Raw genomic sequence first — 21,410 nt, forward strand, 5'->3', positions numbered from 1 at the left:
TGCATCAGTTCCTGGAGGAGGGCAGGGCCAGATCACCTGCAGCGAGAGGAGTTCGCCTTTTATTGCAATGACTGCTGGGTGTTCATGAGAGACGTTACAGCTAACCCTGGAATTAAGTGCACTCTTCCCTGACTGCCTTTAGCGTCCAGGGTTTCCCAGCCTCAGCACTGTTTTGGCATTGGCGCTGGGTACTTCTCAGTTGTTTGCGGGGGGGGGGGGTCCTCCCCACCATAGGATGTTTAGCAGCATCCCTGGCCTCTACTCAGTGGAGGCAAGTAGCATCCCCTCCCCAGTCATAACCATCAGAGATGCCTCCAGACATTGGCAAATGTTCCCTGGGGGCCGGCAGGGTGGAGAGCAAAATCACCCTCCTTTAAAAACCACTTTTGTGAGTAAGTCAGAAAGAGAAAATCAAATCCCGTACGCTAACACATATATATAGAATCCAAAAATATAAAAAAAATGGTTCTGAAGAACCTAGGGGCAGGACAGGAAGACGCAGACGTAGAGAATGGACTTGAGGACACTGGGAAGGGGAAGGGGAAGCTGGGACGAGGTGAGAGAGTGGCATGGACATATATACACACTACCAAACGTAAAATAGATAGCTAGTGGGAAGCAGCCGCATAGCACAGGGAGATCAGCTCGGTGCTTTGTGACCACCTAGAGGGGTGGGATAGGGAGGGTGGGAGGGAGGGAGATGCAAGAGGGAAGAGATATGGGGACATATGTATATGTATAACTGATTCACTTTGTTATACAGCAGAAACTAACACAACAGTGTAAAGCAATTATACTCCAATAGAGATGTTAAAAAAAAAAAGAAAAGAAAAGAAAAGAGCCACTTCTTTGAACTGGCGAGTCCCAACATTTGCAACTCCAGACATCCCTGTTATTGGTTCTGCCTCCCCGCGGGGGAGTTTTTCAACTAAACACATTTTGTTAAGTGTTCATTTCTCCGCTGTCTTACGTAAGAATATCGGCCAGTTGGCGTTTCTGATCTGTGTCACCGGGCTGAGTTGATCTCATTCTGCCCAGTGTCCAGCAAGGAAGCTTGGTATTTGAGGGCCTTCATGTGCAGTCTCTGGTAGACATTTTAACCAGCTGAGAAATAGCTTGACCCCGGCTCTCCCCACGCTTCCCAGCCAGGGAGGAATCCTGAGACTCAGCTGTAGTCACTGGTCTAAGCTTCCATCTCGCTGTTTGAAATCAAGGATTTGGATCCATGTCCACAGAAGCAGTTTCCTCTGAGTTCCAGGTTTCTCCAGGAGTCTCCTTCCTGTCTTCTCCCCATGCAGCCTAGAGCAGCGTTACTGTTCAGCACTTATTCAGCGCTTTCCATGCACCCTGCATTTCCCTGGGCGCAAGGGTGCTGCCGGGAAGACCTGCGGTCACGTGGGGTGTACAGATGACAAACAAAAAGACATCAGAGAATTACCAGGGGCGGCACGTGCTTTCACGGGCTCAAGGGTGGTGGTCTCTGGAATTACAGGACCCTGTTAGTAATCAAGACACCCTCTCACCAGCCCTGAGCCCCTGCTTAGTCCTGGCTCAGGCCCTCTCAGGATCATTCCGTGTATTCATGAACAGTTCCCATTAGCCGACCGTCGGGGGCAGACTCCTTTATTGCTGAGAGGAACAAGCTCTGGAGCAAGCTGTGTCCTGCTCATTGAGAGCCACCTCTGTGAAGTGGTGAGAGCTGGTCTCCCTCGGCCGCAGTGGGAGGGAACCTGCCCCGGGTGACGAAACGCCCTGCTGCGGAGCTGGGCAGGTCCTGGGTGGTCCACTTACCATTCTGCAGGATGAAGGATGGCAGTTGCCCTCTCCCTCCCCCAGAGTCTCCAGACAAGGGCTCAGGACACAGAAGGGACCTTGTAGCATCCGAGCCTTGGTGCTCAGGTCCTGTCGAAGGGAGAGGGACTCAGGAGGGTGGGGAGGGAGAATGAGTCCCCTCTCCCTGCCGTCCACTCGGCACCATGCTTTTCCCCTCCTCTGGGCCATCGGGAGGCTTTCTTCCTCCTGGCCACAGTCAAATACCGCATCTTCTTTCTATCTTTGCTCCCTCATTCCTCTGGCTGCGGGTGTGTGAATCGGTAGCAGCCGCTGGGCAGGTGCTCTTAGAAGATGCTGCGCACCTGCACGAGTTCTCGCCTCTCCTCCCTTCCCCCCGCCCGTCCTCCCACTGCTTACCTGGCCACCACCTAATTCTTCTTTGACAACACAGTTCAGAGAATAATCCACACCAGATGCCTTAGGGAGTCTTTCAAAGACGCACAACCCGGCCTGTACCCTCCTCTATTTCAGTTAATACCCTTCAGCTCCCCCTGTCCCCCGGCATTGTCCTCAGGTTAATGCTCTAATGTCTTCATGGTCATTGCTTGGCTTATAAGGCTCCGGTGGGCGCTGGCTGGGCTTCAGGAAGTGCCCCATCTGGGAACTGAGAGGTGGGCGTTTCACCCCCCGGGGAGAAATGTGGTCCAGCCACAAAGAGCAGGAAAGACTCAGAGATGGAATAATTCAGAGAGGGTCATGGTAGGGTTGTTGGCTGTTACCTCTGCTGAAATGGGGCCATTGGAGCCTTCAAAGCAGATCTGACTTGTGTTTTAACTGGATCGTTCTAGCTGCTGTGCTGGAAATGGTCTGAAAGTGGCAAAGGTGGAAGCAGATGGACCAGTTAAGAGGCTACTGCAGAAATCCAGGGAAGGGATGATGGTGGCCTGGCCATGTGGTTGCAGAGGCGATTGTGAGAAGTGATCAGATGTAAATATATCACAAAGGTAGAATTTGCTGGTGGATTGGATTACAGGGTATCCGAAAAAGGGTGATCCCAAGCACCTTGAGCAAGTAGAGACTGAAGTTTCCATTTATTCTTATGGGGGATCAGTGGAGAAGTGTGGTGGGTAGGGGTAGAATCATGATGTTTGAGGTGTTAGTCAGGCATTGTTAGACATATAAGTGGAGATATTCAGGAAGCAGCTGGCTATATGAATCTGCCGTGTGAAGGCTAATTTCGTGTGTCACCTTGGCTAGGTATCCAGACATTTGGTCAAACACCAGTTTAGATATGACTGTGAAGGCGTTTTTGGATGGCATTAACATTTACGTCAGTAGACTCTGAGGGAAGCAGATTATCTTCCATGTTGTGGGTGGGCCTCGCCCAATCAGTTGATGGCCTGAGGGAAAAAGGACTGAAGGCCCCCAAGGAAGTGGGGATTCGGCCTCCAGACAGCCTTCAGACTTGAGCTGCAGCATCACTTCTTCCCCGGGTCTCCGTCCTGCTGGCCCACCCTGCAGATTTTGGATTTGCCGGCCTCTACGACAAATGTGTGAGCCAATTCATTAAAATTATCTCTCTCTCCCCTGTTATTTCTTTGTCTGTTTCTTTGGAAAGCCCAGACTAGGACATGGAGTAAAGGGATAAGTACTTAGGTACCTCTTTGGGATTCACGTCATTTAAGCCTTGAGACTGGGCGTGAACACCTAGAGGGCACATGTGGATAGAGAGGATTGGTCCACCGGGCTATCCATCCCAAGTGGCGAGATTCAGAAACCGTATGTGTATGTAACATTTCCTGAGCACTTACTATGTGCCAGCCATCCTCCATCACTGGATGCTGCCTCTTCTTAAAACCAGACCCATCCATCTCCTTATTTGTTCTGGAAGGTTGGGAAATGGTCCCAGTGGAGCCACTTATTTATTTGACTGATGTTTCGCAATTCCTGTGTCTCAGCTCCTCCACAGTTCTGGACAGCAGAATGGAATCAGCTGTTCCTTCTCCCGTGTCAGAAACGGATTATTCCAGCATCTTCCTCCCAACCCATCTTCAGTTCCCCTAACCTCCAGCCTCTTGAAGCCCTTTCATGTCTCTTGATACCCAGTAATCCCATCTATTAACAGCCTTAGAGCCTCCTCTCTGGCAACTGTTGGTAAAAATAGTTCTGCAGCCCCAAGGAGCGGGATTATTTGAACTTGGCGACTTAAAAACCCTTTGGGATGAATAATGAAAAGAGCAGGACTGTGGGGATGAATTTCCCTCGCCCTCTTTGTTCCTTGTTTTTTTGTGCGTGAGGCAGAATGTTTAACCTATATTTTCCAAGACCTGTGTAGATGGGTTGCTGGGGACAATTGATTTTTAGGGAAGTATTGTTCCTCTGGATGTGGAAACCATGAAGCAAAGAATAACATGGAACAAGAGGCGTCCCGATGGTGACGATCAGGTCTGGGCTAATGATGGTGCCGTGTGCTGGGGCCCCTGCGTCGCCTGAGGTGTCACTTCTGCCTGAGTTGGATTTGCTCCGGACTCAAGGTGACACCGGGATCCTTGTTCTAGCCAGATGTCAGATGGATTATCTACTTCCTAAGGCTGTGACTGGTTCTAAATGAGAAGAGGTGCAACCTGGCAGGTAGAAGGGACACAGGCCTTCGTGTAAGGAACACTGAGCTCTAGTTCCCATCCTACCCCTGGCTTGCTGTGTGACCTTGGGCAAGTTTTCTCACCTTTCTGAGCAGTGGCATCTTCATCTGGGTTGAGTTTGGGCTTGGTCGTCTCTGAGGGATGGGGCTCCAGCCAGCGGGAGCGTACATACCTTGAATAAAGGACCACCCTGCCCTCAGCATTCAACCAGCTGTTGTCTTGCGTGGGACCAGGGTTGCCAAATACATTTTTGGACCTTGTAATGAAATTTCCTGAATTTTTAGATGTAGGCAGTTAGTTGAGAAATATTTTACACATCCTGTGGGTGGAGCCTGTAGCCAGAAAGAGCCCGTAGGTTTTCAGTTTGCAGCTCCGTGCAAACGCGCTGTTCTTTGTGGATTTTCACAGGCTGGGGCCCAGGAGCGGAAGGTTGCTCATTTGATTTGTTTTGCCTTCAAGGTACCGGGGGACCAAAGCCAGACTAGAAACGGGGTCATGAGATCACTGTTGCCTAGAGGCCTAGAGGGGAGGTGTGGCCTTCCTTTCCACGTGGGTGGAAATGTCCGCTGAGGCAGTGGACTCGGTCAGCTGATCTCCTTGGGATTTAACCCCAGATCTAGCCACCAGCCTTGTCTCTGGTTCCATGGACTCTGTGGCATCCAGGTCTAGAGGGAATCAGTTATTTCAATGTATTCGTTTTTCACTCAGCAATGTAACTTGTAGCTTTTCTCTGTGTGTCCACATACCTCACTCTTTTTTAACTGCCGCATAGTATTCCATGGTTTTTTTTCAACTATTCCATATTAATGGACACTTTGCTTTCATCCGTTTCCCCTTTCCTTTCTACCTCCCCTGATGTCGTGCCATAGAATTTGTTTTGCTCACCCTCCACTGCACACCTCCTTCCTTCCTCCCCTCCCTCCCTTTCCCTTTTCTCCTTCCCTTGCATCCGTCCATCTCTGGATCCACTCAGATGCGAGGTGTACGGGGCAAACTCCTGAGACCTTGCCTCTGGGAGCTCCAGTCCACTGGGAAACCAGAGAAGAAGCGCATCATGGAGGCTCCCTGGAAGCAGGTTCTTCAACAGTCTTTACAAAGGAGCTCTTTCTGGCCTTTTGGAGGATGAGAATCTCCGAGGCAGATGCCAGTCTTTCAAAGGAGGAGTCCGCCTCGGAATGTTACCACGTCTGCTTCCTGGGACCTTGCAGAACCATCGTCGGCGGCCCGTCCTCCGCTTTTCCCCATTGCTGGAGGCTGTGGCTTGAGCAGAAAACCCCCAAGGTTGGCTCTGGAATGATGACCCTGAGAAGGGAGAGGAGCTGTCGTGAGTTTGATGGGTGGCTTTTGCCTTTGGTGTGGAAGCCATCAGGACCCTGAACAAAGCTGCAGGTCGGAAGTCAGCCTAAAAATGGGTGCAGAACCTCAGGTCTTCTTCTCTCGAGGAAATTGAGTAAAGCTGAATAAAAAAGGGAGTGAAGGTGTTGTGTCTCTCAGAGACAGACAGAGAGGACGAGGCGTCTACAGTCACCGCGCCTTTATTTTCCAAATGGGTTTCAAATGTGTATTTTGTGCCAGGAGCTGTGCTTCCCTCTCCTTTCGTCCTCTGCTTCTTATCTCGTAGGCATCTTGATGGTGATCACAGTAACGGTCCACAGAGCATCACTTGCTGGCAAACGGCTTTCTAGGAATGGAAGAATGAGTGTGTGCAGTTCAGAGGCCCACAGCCTACTCTGCTTTTAATCACCTGGGTCACCTGAACAAGTCATTTAAATAATGTTTCTCCGTTTTGTCCTCTGTAAAGTAGGGAAAGTATCGCCGTCTTCCTTCTAGGGATGTTGGAAAGGGTACAATGAGTCAATCCACGTGAAACACCTAACCTAACCCTGGAATGGCTACCTGGAATATAGTAAGTGCTCAGTAAACATCACACACGTGCATGCACACACACACGTGTCTCAAATGTCTCCTTACCTGAGAGGCCGTCCTGGCCCCTCTGTATAAACAGTACCCACCTCACCCCCCACCCCCATCTCCCTCTCCCGTTCTTCCTCTATTGGTCTCTGCAACACGTATCATATGACCATCTGACCCCCTATGTAGTTACTTGTTTATTTGTCTGTCTGTTGACTGTCTTCCACCCCCGCCCCCTCTCGAACCCTGCAAATGCCGAGGTCTCTGTTACTTGTATTTAATGCTTTAGTCCCTGGAACGTGGGTAGGTGCCTACTAAATATGGGTGGAACAGATGAGTCTCTATTTTAGAGTTGACCTCCAGGCCCAGACTCAGGCACAGGGAGGTAAAGCGACTTACTCAAGATCACCCAGCTACCAGCAGCTGAAGAGTCTGGAATCATTTAAATCTAAAGGTTTAAATTCTAATTTAAACCATGAATGCCTCCCTGCCGGTAAAACAAAAAACAGAAAAACTAAGTGTAGTGCCTGCCACACAGTAAGGATTTAGTAAATGTTAACTAAAGGTAATAGGGGTCATCATTCCCGCAGCAGCTGTCCCCTGCCCCGGGACGCCCCTGTTTGGCTGTACCCCAGCTTTCTGAGCAGTACTCAGGCATCAGTGGGCACAGTCTTGAGAAGATTAGGTGGCATCCAGGCCGGTGGGCAGGTGCGGCGCCAGAATTAAAGTGAGTTCGTGCCCTTTCCCGGAGGGCTGCCCAGTCCAAGGGAGGGGAACGGCACTCTGTGGAAGATGTCGAGTTCCCGGTGTTTCCAGAGTTGGTGGGAGCTTCCAAAACATGCCAGTGTCTCTCCTGGTTGTCCTTTCACTTGCTTTTTTCTTTCACCCAAGGCTGAGGCGGGGCTTGCAGGGATCTTAAAGGGCAGGAAATTGTCTCCATTTTCTGGACCTCGTCCCAGTTGTCCTTTGGAAGGTTTTATTGCTCCCATCTTTAAGATGAGTAAACTGAGGTTCAGGGAGGTGTAAATACTGAAGCCGGGATTCAAACCCAGGCCTGCTGGATCCCAAATACCTCACACCCCTGCCCCACTGCTCAGATGCTCTTATAGTCGGATTCTGATTTGTCAGCATGTATTTTTTTTAAAGCATCCTTGAACTATTGGACATGTTGATTTTTTTTCTTAACTTTTCATTTTATATTGGAGTATAGTTGATTAACAATGCGGTATTAGTTTCAGGTGTACAGCAAAGTGATTGTTATACATATACATGTTTCTATTCTTTTTCAAATTCTTTTCCCACTTAGGCTGTTACATAATATTGAGCAGAGTTGCCTGTGCTATACAGTAGGTCCTTGTTGGCTATCTATTTTAAATATAGTAATGTGTACATGTCAATCCCAGACTCCCAATCTATCCGTCCGCCTCACCCTTCCCCTCTGGTAACCGTAAGTTCGTTCTGTAAGTCTGTTTCTGCTTTGTAAACAAGTTCATGTGTGTGTTGTTGTTTTTTTTTTAGACTCTGCATTTAAATGATATCATATGATATTTGTCTTTCTCTGTCTGTCAGCATGTATTGAGCAATAACTCCAGGCTGGGTGCCATGCCTCATTTTTTTTCCTTGTTTGCTTGTTATGGTTTTTAAACTGTTTTCTCCAAACGAGGGGACGGTGCGTGTAAGAGGTACATGGGGGAGGATACTTTGTCTTGTAATCTTGTGATTCTTTGGATTACAGCAGCTATGGGGAAAGAGCCCAGGCGCTGAAGGAACACTGCCCTGAATTCAGATACGAGCCCAGCCTCTGAAGTTGCTGTGTGACCTGTGTCGAGTAATCAGCCTCTCTGAGCCTCAGTTTCCATATTTGTAAAATGGAACAAGAACTCTTACTTGGAGAAGACACTGAGGATCTGAGATATTGAATAGAAAACGCCGGGATGCTTGGACCCTGGTGCTGGTTGGCCATCACTAAGCTGTGGCTCTTATTATTATTGCTGTTGTGTTTTAGCACATGGTGTTATACTTAAGTGTTCCTTCTTTCTTTGCCCTGTTTATCTTTGTCCCTCTTAAGGGTGCAGGCCGAGCCTCATTCATCGCGGCATCCCCGCCTTATAACACAATTCTTGGTACGTGGTTGATGTGCACTAGTGCGGGGCACACGAACGAGTGAATGAATGAACAAATAAAGGGGCCCATCGTTTGTCGGGACCACGCTGGCCAGCTGTTGGGGGATGTATTTCCTGGAGTCTTATCCCCTCTTGTCAGATCCAGGCTGGGACAACGGTACAGTAGTTCCATTGTTCCCAGATAGCACTTCCTATCTGAATGTCTCGGCCAGGGCAGCCCTCGGCCCCACCCTGCCCTGCTGCCCTATCACCCACCCCTACTTGGACGCTGGCGGGCTCCCCGCTAGACTGCCCCGAAGGAAGCTTCCACGGCCCCTCGTCTCCCCGACTCCCTTCAGTCACAACAGTTGTCGAAGGGGGCATTTCCTCTCTCCAGAATGTTTCACATTCCAGGGAAGACCTAGAAAACGCTAAATCAAAATGCTCTGCATGGGGCTTCCCTGGTGGCGCAGTGGTTGGGAGTCTGCCTGCCGATGCAGAGAACACGGGTTCGTGCCCCGGTCCGAGAAGATCCCACATGCCGCGGAGCGGCTGGGCCCGTGGGCCATGGCCGCTGAGCCTGCGCGTCCGGAGCCTGTGCTCCGCAGCGGGAGAGGCCGCAGCAGTGAGAGGCCCGCGTACCGCAAAAAAAAAAAAAAAAAAAAAAAATGCTCTGCATGAGCCTGACCCTTCAGAGCTCAACCTACGTCCTCCTGCCTTGCACCCCACTCTCCCTTTGTCTGATTGGTAAGTCAGGACTCATCCCTAGTCAACCGCTGAAGAAACTGAGGCTCAGAAAGGTGGGACTGCTAGTAACACAGCTGGTTAGTGAGAGGACCGAGGGCCACTACTAGCTCTCCACACCTAACCGGTGCTTCTGCCACTAGTTCCCTTCCTGGTTGCATCACTGGTGTGCGGGGCCCTTCTCTGTTGCCAGAAGAGCTCTGAGGGGTGTGTCACAACGTCAGTGACGTGGGCACTCTCAATCTGTTAGCTCAGGGTGGCCTCCCACTGCCCTGTGAGGTGTTCAGGGTCCAGGCGTCGTCACACCCACCCAGCCAGGGAGGAAACAGAAGCCTGGAGGGCCGAGTAGCTGTGACACAGCTTGGGGTGGCAGCACTTTTCCTTCTGCCAGCGTTCCCTTTCCTGCTCAGTTTGACTCATAGATCAGTTGTTCTCAAACGTGGTTTCCCATTGGAATCATCTGAGGAATTTAAATATCTTGCTGCCAGGACCCAACCCCCAAAGATTCTGACTTAATTAGCCAGGAGTGGAGCCCAGGCATTGGGGTTATAACATCTCCCCCCGGGATTCTCCGGTGAAGCAGCGTCAAGAACCACGATCTCAGATCATCCCTGTTACAGGGCTGTTGGGAAAGCTGACAGCTCTAGCAGTTCCCAGACTCTATTTCAGACCGAGTTCCAGCCCTCCGAAATCAAACCTTGCCCGCCTTTGCTCCGATTGATGGCCGCTTGCGTTTCAAAAGAACTGGCAGTGCTGAATGAGGACGCTAGGGGAATAGGGGCATGGAGAAGTCCCAGAGATGTCATGTCTTGTGTCCCTATTGTGTACTGGACCCTGTTCTAGCACAAAGAGACCTCTGCTGATGTCATCCCCATTTCACAGATGAGAAGACTTGCTCAAGCTGGTAGGGGCAGAGCTGGGGTTTGAAGACAGAGAGCTGGCTCCAGAGGCCGCTGTTTTAATCACTCTGTCTGTTGCTCTGCTCTGTGATGAACTGGTTCGCACTCGGCTGAGAATTTGCTGTCACCAGCTGATCCTTCACGGTGATGCTGAGGCCTCGATCTCATCTGTCACCCTGCTGCTCAAGAGCCTCTAGGAGTCCCCATCACATCTGTGGGGGAAGGGCAAGCCCTTAGCACGGCCTGTGAGGGATTCCCCTTACAGTCTGACCGCTGGCAGACCGTTCTTTCCCACTCCGTGTCGCACATGCTGTTAATAGTGTTTGAAAAGCTCCCCACCTCTCTCTGCCTGGTGCACTTCTGCTCTTCAATACCTAGCTCAAATATCCTCTTCTCTCATCTACGAAGGAAGAGTCAGTGATGCCTTCCTCTGGGGATCACGAGCTCCTGGAGGAGTGGGACTGTCTCACTCATGGTTGCTCTCCTCACCCGGCATCTGCCAGTGGATGGCCAGCCTCCCACGTGTAGGATGACGTCCTTTACCTGAGGTTCCATTTTATTTCAGCCACGAAGACATATTCTTTTTATCTTCTGAATATCAGAGGATTTTTCTTTCTGTAATGAATTCTTTTCTTCAGGGTGCCTCGGGCTCCACATTGCATAATTGACATTATTTACTGTGTTTTCCCAGGCCGGGCTGAGGTTTCAGAGGAGTTCCGAGCTCCTGTGGAGATTTGCTTCTCTCCAGCCTTGGGCTCTCTGCACTCTTGAACATCTCAGGGCCCAGAAGAAAAAGAAGAAAGCCAGCCAGTTCTGGGAGCAGCCTGGGTGAAGAGAGGTAGGTGTCTTGTTTAGTGTCCAGCTCGATTCCTGAACTCAACCGCCACGCGCAAGAGGAGTGGTGTCTCAGCAGCCCGAGTGACGTTTGTTTGTTTGCTCATGTGCTGTTGTGGGAACGGCAGCAGATGCTCAGCAAGGAGGAGGAAGGTGCTTTAGGACAGCCCTCCCAGGCTCTGAAGAGGGCGGGCACACGGGGAGCCCCTAGCTGTCAAGACCCAGTGTGAGACTTCGCCACGGCTACAGTGAAGGGGGCAGGAGAAGTCGAGCTTAAAGTTGCTGGGTGAACTCTTAGAGTTTATTCTGCAGAAATACATGCCTAGTTGCAGATGATGTGAATAGGATCTTCATCTCAACATTGTTTGAAATAGCAAACAGTGAGACAGTTTTTATCTAGTTATTTCTCTATTTACTTATCGACGTACAATGCCTAATTTTTATTTTATTTTTTTATTTAAATTGAGGTATATTTGATTTACAGCAGCAGTCCCCAGACTTTTTGGCACCAGGGACTGGTTTCGTGGAAGACAATTTTTCCACGGAACGGGGTGGGGGACGGTTTCAGGATGATTCAAGCACATTACATTTATTGTGCGCTTTATTTCTATTATTATTACATTGTAACATATAATGAAATAATTATGCAGCTCACCATAATGCAGAATCAGTGGGAGCCCTGAGCTTGTTTTCCTGCAACTAGATGGTCCCATTTGGGGGTGATGGGAGACAGTGACACCTGACGTGTGTTGCTTATGTCCAGTCTAGTCTGTAAGATACAGCTTAATTGTCACTCACTGATAGGGTTTTGATATGCGTCGGCAAGCAATTGATTTATTATGGTCTCTGTGCAGTCAGACCTCTCTGCTAATGATAATCTGTATTTGCAGCCGCTCCCCAGCGCCAGCATCACAGCCTCAGCTCCACCTCAGATCATCGGGCATTAGACTCTCACAAGGAGGACGCAACCTAGATCCCTCACATGCGCTGTACACAGTAGAATCTAATGCCACCGCTGATCTGACAGGAAGCAGAGCTCAGGCAGTAACGTGAGCGATGGGGAGCGGCTGTAAATACAGATGAAGCTTCGCTCGCTCTCCCGCCGCTCACCTCCTGCTGTGTGGCCTGGCTCCTAACAGGCCACGGACCAGCAGTGGTCCGTGGCCCGGGGGTTGGGGACCCCTGATTTACAATATTGTGTTAGTTTTGGGATGACAACATAGCGATTCAAAATTTTTACGGATTAGACTCCATTCATAGTTGTTATAAAATATTGGCTCTATTCCCTGTGCGGTACGATATAGGCTTGTAGACTATTTATTTTATATGTAGCAGTTTGTACCTCTTAATCCCCTATCCCTATCTTCAGTGCCTAGTTTTTAATTGGATTACTGGATATGTAAAGAAACAGAAGAATTTGACCCAAACTTAGGGAGAAAAATAGTCAATAGAAAACAGAGGGCTTCCCTGGTGGCGCAGTGGTTAAGAATCTGCCTGCCAGTGCAGGGGACATGGGTTTGTGCCCCGGTCCAGGAAGATCCGACATGCCGCAGAGCAACTAAGCCAGTGCGCCACAACTACTGAGCCTGCGCTTCAGAGCCCGCAAGCCACAACTACTGAAGCCCGTGCACCTAGAGCCTGTGCTCTGCAACAAGAGAAGCCACCACGATGAGCCCGTGCACCACAATGAAGAGCAGCCCCCGCTCACCACAGCTAGAGAAAGCCTGCATGCAGCAACGAAGACCCAACGCAGCCAAAAATAAAGAAAATAAAGAAAGAAATAGAAAAAAATTAAAAAAAAGAACACAGAATGGAATTTAGATTTTTGAGCTAAATGCACATTTGCCTGATCAATTGATTTTATTATTATTAGGTTCACAGAAAAATGGAGTGGAAAGTATAGAGAGTTCCCATATATGCTCTGTCCCCACATGCAGCCTCCCTCACTAGCAAGAATGGTGTAGTCTCCCTCCCTCACTAGCAAGAATGCCAGAATGGTATAGTCGTTACAACTGACGAATCTACGTTCTCCAGCACATCGTTATCACCCGAAGCCCATAGTTTGTATTAGGATTCACTCTCGGTGTTGAACATTCTATGACAACTGTATAATGACATGTATCCACCATGGTAGTATCGTATGGCATCGTTTCCCTGCCCTAATAGTCCTCTCTGCTTCATCTATTCGTCTCCCCCAGAGAGACACAATTTACATGCTCCTCAGTTGGGGATCGGTTGATTAAATCATAATGCCTTCATAAAATGGAGTACTCCACAGCTGTTAAAAAGAATGGGTGGCTTTACGAAGCGATACGGAAGTTCGCTTGAAGTTGTCTTGAAGTTCTGTTCACCACTGTCGTCCTTAACAATGTTGATTTTAAAAAACGAAAAGAAGGAGGGCATATCACAGTGTGTAGAGTGGGCTGACATAACGGCTCCACTGATGCGCACCCACCACTCCCAAATCAGCTGCCTGTATGTCCACACTTAACACAGTCTGTGGTTCCTGCCTCTGTTGATCTGTACGTCCCAGAAGACAGACCCCTCCAGGAGGGCAGGATCTGTCCATGTGCAAGGATATTATCACCTGGGCCAAGCCCAGATCCAGGCACACCACAGCCTTCCCATTAGTATCTGTGAACGCATGAATGATGAACGGACGGGGGAGTTTTCTTCCCACAGTGTCCTTCTGCCTCCTGCCCCTCAAACACATGGGCTGGAGTGGAAGCCCCGGGTGTCCCTTCTCCTCTCCTGGGTACCGTCCCTGGCCTACCCACCCCCGCCGCTTGAGTCTCTGTGCTCTGCCAGGCTTCATTATTCCCCAGATTACAAAGACTCGAGGGGTTGAGGGGAGAGGCTTGAAACGGACCTTCGAGATGATAACATGTAGCTGACGCTGTCAGTCAGGCCGATCTGACTTAATTGATTAATTTTATTGTATGAGCCAAGCGACCCAGCAGCTGGGAGCGGACTCCTGACCTGACAGCAGGCTGGTGAGTCAGACCCGATGGGTTTGATTCCACACGCCGGTGTGGCTGCCCATGTGACCTTGGCCACGTTACTTAACCTTGCTGAACCTCAATTTCCTGATCTGTAAAAGGAGGCTAAGAATGCTTCTCTTGAGGTTGTCATGAGGATTAAATGCGATCACATAGGGGAAAGTGCCCTTTGAGGAAAGAGGAAGGTGAAAATGCTTATTGGGTCGGGAGGAAAGTGAGGCAGGCCCGCTGTTGTCCTCAGGTGCTGCATCCTTCCCTGGGCAACAGTCCTCACTCCAAGTCAGATAGGTTATAATTTGGCTTCCTCTTTTATTCAGTGCACTTCTCTCAGCCTCCCAGGGCTTTCAGCTTAAGCAAACAAATTATCCTGCGCCGCCGGGCTCTGTGTTCATAGGCCAGCCTATGTTTGAGCATGATAGAGATTCTTATCCGGCCAGGTAATATTACACAGCAAGGGATGACATTTCTTATCAGAGGCCCTGTGGAATCAGAGATAGGAGCCCTTTCTTTTTACCGGCAGCCAGGCCTTCATGTGCACGGCTGGCAGGGAGGGTAAGAGGGGCAGGCCGGGGCCCAGAGTGGGCGGCTTGGGCTGCAGTGGCGTCAGCTGGCCCTCTTCTCTCAAGACAGCCACTCCCAATGGCCTGCCTTAACGGATGTAGGCTATTTTGAGATTTTTGCATATGATAGAAACAGGGCAGGGCCCGGGAGTGTGAATGAGGAAGGAAGGAGAGAGCCTGATGCTGCTGGACCAGCTTGGGGTGGAGGCGTGTGAGGCGTCTTGCCCTTGTGCAGAGGCAGGCGGCCTCCGGCTGCTGAGTCCAGGCTGTTCGCCGGCCCTGTGGATTGCAGGGTGGAGGCAGCTGAGGCCCAGGTACCTACCAGAGACTTGGCTGTGGGAGTGACGAGGTGCTGGGCGACCTCCACGTCCCCGTCAGGAGGCCGACCTGTGTGGAGGCAGCAGGATGGGTACCACACGGGGCTCTGCTGCCCTCGGGCTTCTGTTCGGGAGGCACTGGCAAGTGGGAAGGCAGGAAGGGAGTGAGGTCAGGGCGCTTACTCCTCTGCTTCCTCCCTGCTGGGACCCTGAGTGGTACAGGCAAGGTCTACACAGAGGAGCCTGCGTTAGAATCCTGGTTCTGGGACGCACTCGCTGTACATCAGGCAAGTTGTCTACCTCTCTGCACCTTGGTTTCTTCATCCAGTTTTCTTTCCGTCTCTCACCACTTGCCTTTGGGTTCCATTGATCTCTGTGCCTGTCTTTGGCCCTGAGATGCCAGAGGAAGGGGCACTGCTGGGTCCCCCAGGGTCTGAGGCCAGAGCTCAGTGTGGATGAAGCTCCAGTGTAGACGGAGGTGGTCAGAGTGACCACATGATTTGGGTACCGCGACCTCTGTGGGGGACACATGCTCAGGGCTCTTCTCGTCCTGTGTTTTCGGAAGTCCTGCGCTGCTCTCAAGTAATAATCTTGCCCTCATCAGAAAGGAGAGGGGAAGTGGTTTCTCCCTCTCTCCCTGGACCCCTTCCAGCCAGAGGCCCTGCTCCTGCTTCCTTCCAGTTGGCCTCACTTCCTGTTTTCCTCCCTCTCTTGCCCTGCCTCTCCCGTGCCGGGCCTCGCGTCGGGCATGCCGAGTTTTCCTGTCCCTCACCTCTCCTCCTCCCTATGGCCAAGTACAAATTCTGAAAGCACAGCTCTGACCATGTCCCTCTCCACGCGAAAATAGTCTAAACTCTTAGCGTGGCCTTTGAGGTCTCTGTGATTTTATCCTGGTCACCTTTGGGTGGGACACTGGTCCTGGTAAGCAGGTCGCCTCCTTGTCTTTTGAACCCGCCGCCGTCTTTCTTTGACTTTTATGCTTTGTTCTCGACGTTTCTTCCTCTTTGGATGGCTATGGGGTCCATGGGCTCTGGCCGCCGACAGGGCTGTGTTCAACCGCAGCTCTACCGGCGGCTGGCTCTGTGATTACGAGCAAGTCGCTTCACCACTCTGAGCCTCGGCGTCCTCTGCCGTGACGTGGGCCGCTAGCTCGTGTGCCGGGGCTCTTGTGGGAAGAACCTGTCTACGGGCTCCTGCTGGGGTTTGGCTCATGGCAGGTATTCAGGGAGTGGAGGCTCCCCTCTGTCTAACAGGCTGTCCCTCTGTATCCAGATCCCGCCTGAGCTCAAGTTCCCTTCCATCTTTAGGTTCCTCCACCCCCAAGGCATCTTCCTCTGTTGGAAGGTGTCTGACGTCCTCGTGTCTGGACAGCAGGAATGGACTCTTCTCTTTCCGCCCATGCTGACTTCCTAGCGTGATGTGGGTCCCTGTAGGGCATTAGCTGTTGACTAGTGGGCATGGTTTTGGCTTGGCCACAGGGACCATGGATTTAGTGACGGAGACGTTGACTCCAAGGGAATGGAAGAGAGTCATCTGTTCTCTCGTTGAACGTAATTCGATTGAGTGCACGCGATACATCAGGCACTGGGGTTACAAGGAGGTGTAACATGGCAGCTGCCCTCACAGAGCCCATCTTCCAGCAGGATGGTTGTCCAGGCCTGGACCACAGATCTGGAAAGACATGGGCCCCTCCCTGAAGGTAGCTCAGAGCCTGGTGTTGGATGGGGGCGGGGGGTGTGGGAGAAGTTCTGTGCCCAAGGAGAGGATGCCTCCCTTGAGATGGGTCAAAGACGATGAGGTCCCGCTTCAAGATACCACTCTTGACCTTGTCGGGCTGTACATCTGATTTTCAGACGTATCCCACTATCCCCACTATGGCTTCCCTTCCTGCCAAGGGTATGGGGGTCAGCTCCGAGGTCACCAGCACCTCTCAGCATGGCCCTTCATAAAGCCTTGAGAAGTAAAGTCCACTGAGAGAGATGTTCTAGAACATTCCAAGCTGGCTAAGCAGGATGGTGCCTTGAGCACGCAGGGCAGCTTGTCCGTGGCCAGGACAGTGGGTGAGAGCCAGCCAGCTGACCATCCTGGCCACAGCTTCTGGACTCTCTCCTCATGGGCCTCAGGCCCCTGGGGCTTCAGTTGAGTTTTTTTCTTCCCTCCACCACCAACACTCTTATCCAAGTCATCCTGCCTAGATCACAACAACAGCTTCCAGATTTGATTCCCTGAATCCAATCTCACCCCTCGGCAATCCATTCTCCACTCAGCAGCCAGCATGACTTTGTTAAGTGGGAATCCACTTGTGTCTGACCCACAACATACGTAAGCCTTCCCATTTCTGCTCCTGGGATAAAGACCAAAACCCCTACGGGGCTCCTGTGTGAGTTGGCCCAGCTGCTCTCCTTCTTACTCAGTGTTCTCCAGCCTCACCGACCTCTGCAGAGTGATACAAAACTAACCTGTTTCCTGATGCCCCAGGGCCTTTGCACGTGTCATTCCTCCACCTGGAATGCTCATTCCCTCCGTCTTTGTGTGGTGAGTGCTTTCTGACCCTTAAGCTGTCCTGTTGTTGTTTCCTCCCATTCACTCCACTTTTCCTTCATAGCGTGATCTGTAATGACATGTTTATTTGTGTTTGTTTCACATCTGTTTTCCTTCACCAGGCTGGAATCCTGTAAAGGCGAGGATGAAGTCATTTTTGTCTACCGCAGTTACGACAATAAAAGCTAGTGCTTTTATCACACCGGCCATATGCCAGGCACTGTTGTAAGTGCTTCATTTTTACCAAACCCTATAATCCTCAGAAGCCCCTCCTGAGGTGTTAGATACTGCAGCAGTCCCCAACCTTTTTGGCACCAGGGACCGGTTTCGTGGAAGACAGTTTTTCCACGGACTGGGGTGTGTGTGGGGGGGGATGGTTCAGGCGGTAATGCGAGCGATGGAGAGAGGCAGATGATGTTTCGCTCGTTTGCCCGCAGCTCACCTCCTGCTATGTGGCCTGGTTCCTAACAGTACCGGTCCACCGCCCTGGGGGTTAGGGACCCCCGAGATACTGTTATTGCCTTCATTCATTTTACAGGTGAGGAAACGGAAGCACAGAAAGCTTAAGTAACGTGGCCCAGCTCTCCCATCTAGTAGATGGTAAAACCAGGACTCAAAAGTGCAGTAGCTCTGGACCCCTCTGCCAGGGCCTTCCCCGGGGGCGCTCAGTGGATGGGCAGCGCACGAATCAAAGGGCCACGGTCCCATCTCTCAGGGAGGTTCTCCTTGAAGTTTCTGCACTGGGTTCAGGGCTGGCAGCATGGTAAAGAGAAGGGGACCTGGGTTGCAGTGTGGGCACCCCCATTCAATAACTGGGTGACTGTCGGCAAATCCCTCAACTTCACTGAGCCTTGCTGTTCTGAGCTCAGGCTGGGAGCAGTGCCAGTCGCCTGCGTGATAGGAAAGGAAAATCTGAGAGCTTATAGTGTGTGCTCTAAAAGTGTTACCTGCCTCGCTGTCTCAGAGGGCTTCTCGGTTTTGGTTAGAGTGTGTGCCACCCGCTTTCAGCCAGAAGTGGGGAGATCTTGGCTGGGGTGACAAGGAGAAGGGCTGAGGCTCAGGTGCTGCAGGACATGGAGGGGGTTGGACTTCAGGCATCCCCTCCCCTCTCTTCTGCCCTTAGTGTGTCATTACCTTAAGTTGGAGTTTTCACTGACACACAGTTACAGGGCCAAGGGAGAGGAGTTTGGTGACCCCCTGCCCATGCCAGGAGATGGAAGGGCCCCCAAGAGCATCCTGAGTCTCTGGACGCTATGGCAAAGAACTGCATTTTACTGGGAACCTCCCTCTCCCAGTGTCTTTCTCTCACTTCTGGGGATCTTTGCAGCCCCTGGATGACACCCCCACCTGACCCAGAGACAGGGGCATTTAGAGTCACAGGGACCTTGCTCCAGCGATTAGTTACATGTAAGCCCATTCTGAAGGCAGAATGGGTTCTGATCCTGACTCCATCATTTACTAGCAATGTGATCATGGATGAGTTTCTTAATGACCCGGTGCCTTGGTTTCCTCACCTGTAGAATGGGATGCTGACAGTAGCGTTTGTCAATGGTAGACTGAACTATTGGTCCCAGTTCTTCACTCCTCCATAATAAAATCAACACATGCGTTCCTTTGCCGTGGCCTCAAGGTGGGCGAATGCACTTCTTCACCCTGTGACTTTGGTCTTGGCCATGTGACTTGCTTTGGTTCATGGGATGTTAGCAATATCACTGGAGTGGAGGATGGAAACGTGTGGATGCAGTTGGGCTTGCTTTCCTGTGTGCCTTTCATCATGACAACATGCCTTTGGTAGTATCCAACCCACAGAAGATGAGAGAATTGGAGCAGATTCAGAATTCACACCTAGCACGGAGCCAAGCTCAGACAGACCTCCCCTGTATCATCTAACTGCTAGCTGACTAACAGACACGTGAGTGAGAAATAAATGCTTATTATTGTATGCTGCTGAGTTGGCGGTATTCTGTTAATGCAGCATTCTTGTAGCCATAGTGACTAATATAACACCTCATGAAATTATTATAAAAATTATAATTAATAAAGTGAGTTGGTTCACATATTAGTTTCTTATTGCTGCTGTAACAAATGACCACAAATTCAGGGGCTTAAAACAACACAAATTTACTATCTTACAGTTCCATAGGGTAGAATCCAAGGTGGGTCCCACTGGGCTAAAATCAAGGTACACAGGGCTGGTTCTTTCTGGAGGCTCCAGGAGAGAGTCTGTTTCCTTGCCTCTTCCAGCTTCTAAATGCCGCCTGCGTCCCTAGACTTATGGCCCCTTCCCTCGTCTTCAAGGCCAGCCACATGACCTCTTTTCACGCCTTTCTTCCTTAGTCACAGCTTTCTCTTCTGCCTCCCTCGTCCATTTTTAAGGACACTGCTGATTATATTGGACGCACGGAAACAATCCAGGATAACCTCACTATATTAAGGTGAACACATTAGCCATTTATTTCCATCTGCATCCTGAATTCCTCTTTGCCATGTACCCTAATGTAGCCACAGATTTCAGGGATTCAGGCATGGGCATCTTTGGGGGACCACTATTCTGCCTACCACAGCACGTCAGGCACTTAGAACAGGACCTTGTACGCACTGTGTACTTGTATACATACATGTTAGTATTATGATCAGCCTTAGTTTCGTCATCTGTGAGATGAGTGAGAGGTAGTCCCATCCGATGTCCACACAGATCCTCAGAAAAGCTTTGTTTTCCTGGACATGTTGCCCCCAGGAGACATATTGCATCCCTTGGTCTTGGATGGACTGGAGGCTGTGGGCTTATAGGAAGGGGGTGAGGTCAGTTTCCTAGCTGGCTTTGGAGCAGACCAGAGGTTCTTTAGGATGATGATGGTGCTTTCTGATTAAATATCGTAACGACTCTCCTTTTGTCCTCACTATCAGTCAGTAGAGCCCCTAGCACAGGGCACTGGCCAAACGACCAATGGGGCTGGGATGAGCCAGTCCAGAGCGGCCAGCCGGTATCTCCATGTGCCCAGCTGGTTCCGTCCTTCATTTGACAGATCCCTCTGACAACAGATTGCAGGGAAAAAGAAACTTCCTGGCACAATTGATACCAATTTGAAGGAAGCAGCTGGCTTTGGCGGGGGCAAGGAAACAAAATCCAGTGACACTGATAATGTCTCACCAGCCTGCGTTAATTGAGGAACTGCTGGGTGGCTGCAGGACACGTCCAGAGGCGTGGGAGGGTGTGAATTCCTACGTAGGTAACTTAGAATCCAGTGTAGGAGCAGAGTGGTATTAACCATAGGAGGAGAATAGCCTGGGTTTGGGGTTCCTGGGTTTTGAAGGTTCTGTCAGTGACTTACTGTGTTACCATGAGGTCAGTGACACCCTCTGTCCCCTGGTTTCCTTACAGTGGCAAAGTAGAGTTTGCTGGATTTCTTTCCCTTCCCAGTCAAAAGTAAACGCTATGGCAATGACCAATGCTTAAGATGAAACTAAGGAGAATCATGAAAAGAACTTGATAGCTCTTTGGACATCACCAAGCTTACCTGGGGAAATGAGGCCAGAGAGGTGAAGTAATGGTCTAAGATCACACAGCCAGTTGGGGCTAGAGCCAGGTCCTGGAACTCACCATGGTTTCCTCCCTCCTTTTATTTTATGTATTTATTTATTTATTTAATAAAATTTATTTATTTATTTATTTATGGCTGCGTTGGGTCTTCGTTGCTGCGCGCGGGCTTTCTCTAGTTGTGGAGAACGGGGGCTACTCTTCGTTGCAGTGCGCGGGTTTCTCATTGTGGTGGCTTCTCTTGTTGCAGAGCACGGGCTCTAGGCGCACGGGCTTCAGTAGTTGTGGCATGCGGGGTCAGTAGTTGTGGCTCGCAGGCTCAGCAGTTGTGGCACACTGGCTTAGTTGCTCCACAGCATGTGAGATCTCCCCGGACCAGGGCTCGAACCCGTGTCCCCTGCATTGGCAGGCAGATTCTTAACCACTGCTCCACCGGGGAAGTCCCCCTCCCTCCTTTTAAGTAGATGTCCCATGCTGCCGTCTTTGTTACTGTCACCTGTTGACTGAAGCAGAGATGGTCCATTTCAACCACGCCTGTTGACCTTTTACT

General features: G+C 50.6%; 1 long non-coding RNA gene across 4 annotated transcripts in view; it reads left to right on the plus strand.

Moving 5' to 3' along the window:
* LOC132507742 (uncharacterized) overlaps positions 1 to 21,410 on the plus strand; it is a 376,375-nt gene that overhangs the window by 192,581 nt on the left and 162,384 nt on the right. For all 4 annotated transcript variants that reach the window (XR_009536285.1, XR_009536286.1, XR_009536287.1 and 1 more), the window contains exon 4: positions 10,763 to 10,909. This is a non-coding gene — a long non-coding RNA (uncharacterized LOC132507742). The remainder of the gene's footprint in view (positions 1 to 10,762; positions 10,910 to 21,410) is intronic.

This window comes from Lagenorhynchus albirostris, chromosome 17, assembly GCF_949774975.1.
Source record: "Lagenorhynchus albirostris chromosome 17, mLagAlb1.1, whole genome shotgun sequence".
NCBI lineage: Eukaryota > Metazoa > Chordata > Mammalia > Artiodactyla > Delphinidae > Lagenorhynchus > Lagenorhynchus albirostris.